The sequence below is a fragment of the Salvia splendens genome, chromosome 10 (genome assembly GCF_004379255.2).
Source record: "Salvia splendens isolate huo1 chromosome 10, SspV2, whole genome shotgun sequence".
Classification (NCBI taxonomy): domain Eukaryota; kingdom Viridiplantae; phylum Streptophyta; class Magnoliopsida; order Lamiales; family Lamiaceae; genus Salvia; species Salvia splendens.
The window spans coordinates 5422150-5426807 of record NC_056041.1 but is presented as its reverse complement, the minus strand read 5'-3'; the positions used below and the strand labels follow the sequence as shown (position 1 = coordinate 5426807).

General features: G+C 34.7%; 1 long non-coding RNA gene across 6 annotated transcripts; it reads left to right on the top strand.

The window, feature by feature from the left end:
- The first annotated feature begins 1013 nt into the window (after positions 1 to 1013).
- Positions 1014 to 4417, top strand: LOC121753297. Of its 6 annotated transcripts, XR_006040384.1 has the most exons (7): positions 1014 to 1148; positions 1606 to 1968; positions 2045 to 2116; positions 2460 to 2539; positions 3316 to 3849; positions 3961 to 4001; positions 4083 to 4417. It is a non-coding gene; the product is annotated as an uncharacterized LOC121753297 (long non-coding RNA). The 6 variants fall into 6 exon arrangements; XR_006040382.1 differs by having other exon boundaries at positions 3316 to 3443; positions 3762 to 4417; XR_006040383.1 differs by having other exon boundaries at positions 3961 to 4417.
- Positions 4418 to 4658: the final 241 nt, after the last annotated feature.

Genomic DNA, 4658 nt, shown 5'->3' with positions numbered 1-4658 from the left:
AGACCATCGAATTGACTTTGCCTTCCATAAGTTCCATCTACTAGATATATTATTAAATCTTAGCATAAATATGAAATATGATGACTATTTATGTAATGCCAACAATTTTATGAGAAGAGATGGAAAGAAAGCTAGGCGTGATCCAAGCCAACATGATGTATGAAAACAAGGAGTTAAATCATAGTGAAATTTAAAAGTGTATCCAACCAGAACAAGTTGCAAGGAAGATTATTATCAAATTTGTAATAATTGATTATGATAAAAAAAATGTGAATAATTATTTTAGAGAAGAAAGGTACGTGGGCAAGTGTCTCTTCCCCATATACCTCACTTTTCCGGCCCCTCCCTAACTCAACATTTATCTTTTATTCCTCTGCAAAAAGCATGAAATAATTGAAGATTGAACGTGTTGTATATATTAATAAAAAATAGTTTAAAGTACTGCTATATTTTATTCTGACAACGGAAATCATTTTAATTTTTTCATTCACAGTAGACTATGATAACATCCATTGGAAATCATTTTAATTTTTTCATTCACAAAAGACTATGATAACTTAATAATATAGCTAGATGGATGTATTATTTGAGATCAAATTCGATGAGGGACGGACATTCCACTTTGTAGTGCAATTAATTTTATGTCGAATGCATTTGTTTCGTCCTTCTCGAAGAAGATCAATAATAGTCTCATTTGCTCGTGACCAAGACTTAACGTCTTAATCGATGATATTGGAGGGAGAAAAAGCGTGTTATCAACTAAGTTGCACTCCATGTGATTTGGTTAAGTGCTGTATTCTCATGGGAAAGATTCTTATTGTGTATACTAGTATATGCAAATCCATTGAACCTCACAAATTCGTGATATTTACTGAGCCCATCCATAAGCCCAAAGGCCCAAGTGGTTGGACTGAAAAGCCCGGAAATATTTATGGGCCGAATAAAATTGGCCCAAATCAAAACCATATTTTTTGCTAACGGCCTATTGAACTCGTGACGCGGCATAGTGTTATTGGAAGAAGGCTACGTGGCTCGAGAAGTATTTCTATCGCAAAAAAAGAGGGAAAACTGTTACTGTGTGTGCGTGAAATTTACACGCACTGAAGGTGTCCCGATCTATGCGTTTTGTAACTTGTCTCTGTTTGCAGGTGTGTGCTCCAATTTTGTACTGACTTTGATTTCTAATTATGTAATCTGTATGTATACATGTGTGTGTTTGTTCATCCGCTTTGATCTGCTTGCCCCTTGCATTTCCTGAGCATAATTTGATTTGTGATTTATATATTTGCCGTTTTCGAATTCTGAATTACTTATATAGCTCAGATATTCAAGAACTCAATATGATGTTGCAATTTATGAACTGATTGATCGGTAAAGCTTGAGGTTTGACGCAGGATAAAGGTTAAGCAAACCAAATTGCATGGTTTTGAAGTTGATTGTGTTTCCTAATGTAAATGCGTCTCGTTTCTTGTTGTTCAGATCATACCTTTCTCCCTTTAGTGAAATTAATGTGGTTAGCATTTCATAAATGATCTTGGATACTTTGTTGATTTTTGTCTTATATGAAATATCTAATGCGTTTGATGTGTGGTGTGGTCTTTCTAGTCAATTGAGGGAAAGTTCAAGAGTTTTGAAGATTCAGAATGAATAAGAACCATGAGCGGCTTGCTAATTTGGCTCTGGCAGGCATATCATTTTCAGTCTCATTGAGTTTATGTGGTCTCAGGAAAGTGAAACTTACTTTTTTTTTTGTTTGGTTTATCTACTACTCAATTGAAGTTGTGAACTTATTTTGAGGTGAAGGGAGTGTGATGATGAACAGCTTGCCTTAACCTCATTGTTATTTGGTTTACTGGCTGGTCCTAAAATCATCATGGCCCATTTTGTAATTTATTCCTTCGTCTTGGTTTCGGCAACAACTTGGTCTCTTCTTTTGGCACATTCTTACCTCATGCTTTGTTGTTACAGGTTTGACCCTTGCCCCACTTGTGGTGAAGGTTAGACCCAAATTTAAATGTCGTTTTGACAGCTTGTCTAACTGTAGGTGGGATGTTATCGCTCTGTCAAGCCTACTCCACCATCAGTAAGTTGGATTCTGCTATTTTACACTTCCAGAGTAAGTTGGATTCTATTACATTTCCAGTTGATAAAACCTGTGCCCTGAGGAATTTGTTACCAACTTTCCTTGGTTATGCAATTAAATATTTCAGGAAACGATGTTCAGCGAACATGCCATGCGGTTTCTAGTGCAATGTTGCTGTCACTGTTTTTACTTTTCAAATTTCTTTCGAAAGACCTGGTTAATGCTGTTTTGACGTGCTATTTTTTGTACTTGGTATTGCTGCACTACAGCACTAGTGAAAGTTATTCATATGGACTACATTGTATTTAGCTTAGTTATCTCTTATGGGTTATCTGGGCTTTATTTCTATTGATCTTCATTTGTCTCAACTTTGTAGGGCAACAATGCTACCTGATATTAAATCCTGCCCCACCCATGGAATGATAATGTTGTTACATTGGGTTTCCCATATTTCCGGTGTGTGAACTCACCTAGCCCTCTGTGTATCTAATTATTTTTTCTATCATCTATAGCAATTTTATAGCTGCCTCTTGTCACAATTTTCTTTTGGGAATCACCAGTTTTGATGCTCATTTATTTAATAATTGCGGATTTCCAACCAAGGATGATGGAGTATGTCTTAGACTCTTAGTTGACTTGTTACAGTTTAGGTTGTCAATTTACTAATTTAGTTCTGAGTAGTAGTATTATAAAAAAAATATTCATCTGAGGTTGTGAATGTTATTTAGTTATGCCCAAAAAGGTATGCCAGCAAAAAATTGTGAACATTGGAATGCTATTATTCCAAAGTTTATGAGTTAGCATACTAATTATCGAACAGAACAGGATCCTTAGCAGGCAAATAGAAAAACAAAATTGTTTAGAAAGTTTGATTCTGTCATTCTTTGCATTATGGCTGGAGAACCTGTAATCTTAGAAATTGATAGTGGAATGGTTTTCAGATGTTTTTATTTTGTATATGCATGCTTTTTGGGTAAGTCTATGATGGATAAATGAAATTTTGGATTAAGAGATGAAAGCTATATTCTTCACTGGAAGGGCACATGCTGCCCTTGTATTATAGCTAACTGTTTTCTGTTATTCAAAAACTTTTGAGACAATTTTATAAAGTTTGGCCTTCATACTTCTTACATAAATTAAGTTCTCTATCTCATACACCCTTTTTCGAAACATTCTGTTCAATGTGCTTGAACATTTGTTGCAGACATTCTTATTTATATATTTCTTTGCAGGTCATTTGGTTTAGTTTACGAAATCACAGGTCATTGTGGCAATTCGCGGAACCTTCTTTTGAGCGTGGTATGCTAAACAGAAGCATTGGCTGGCTAACAATATCTTGGGGCTCGCCTTCTCCATCCAGGTTATAACTATTGAATCTACGGAATTGAGCTGGTGCACGTTAGAGCTCTTGAATCATTATATTTTTTTACCTTATTCATACATATTTTATTCAACATAACAATTTTAAGGAATTGAAATGCTTTCACTTGGCTCATTCAATACTGGTGCCATTCTATTGGTAAGAATGATTTTTTTATATTATGCTCGTCACTTAACTACCTAGTTTCTTAATTCCATTGCTTTATGAGCTGAGACTGAGTTTTTGGAATTTCTTTTTCTGATAACTATTTTCCCTCCATTTTCTATTTACTTAATGCATATATTTTGCCAATAATAGGCTGGGCTTTTTGTGTATGACAATATTCTGGGTCTTTTTAACCCCAGTTATGGTTAGCGTCGCAAAATCTTTTGAAGCCCCAATAAAGGTGTATACTTAAACTCTATAACCTTTCTCACCTGGTTTGGTCTTGATGAGTTTACCTTGTTCCTTGTTAAAATTCAGAATTTTCTATATGATCATGCTTTGCTTATTGCAGCTTTTGTTCCCTACATCAGATTCTACTCGCCCATTTTCAATGTTAGGACTTGGTGATACAGTCTTAAGACCATTCAAGTTATATCAATTTTATTCTCATAATTTAACTGATTTGTGCACTAGGCATTCGATGAATCAAATTCAAAGTCTGAAGAGACCGATGAAAACTCTAACAAGAAAGCAGACTAAGACTCGGTTGGTAGACTGTAGACGATGTGCAAACTTACAGGAAATGCCGAGGACATGTATGAAGCCTTTTTGTAGTCGAATAACTTGAAAACCGATATTAGATTTTCAGTCTGAGAAACAGATTCTGATGATGAGTCCTTTTAGAAATGATCTATATTTGGTTTGGGAACACAAGAAGTTGCGCACCAACAAAACGAGAGGAGACCATTATTATACTGCATGTCTATGCTTATTTGATTTACTTTCAGTCATTTTCTTGAAAGCTGGAAGATTTGATTGTTGCATATGTGAAGGGGAAAATAGTTGATTTATGTATAAGTTGGGAAAACAAGGGCCAATTTCATTAAAAATTAATTTTATCTATCTGTAAAACAAATATTCTGCCATAATTTTAGATGTAGCAACTAGCAAATTCGGTTACACTTGCACCAATAGATGTCACAAAATTCATAACAATGTTAAATGTCACAAAACAAATATTCTTTGAATATTTTAGATCTATCAGATTTA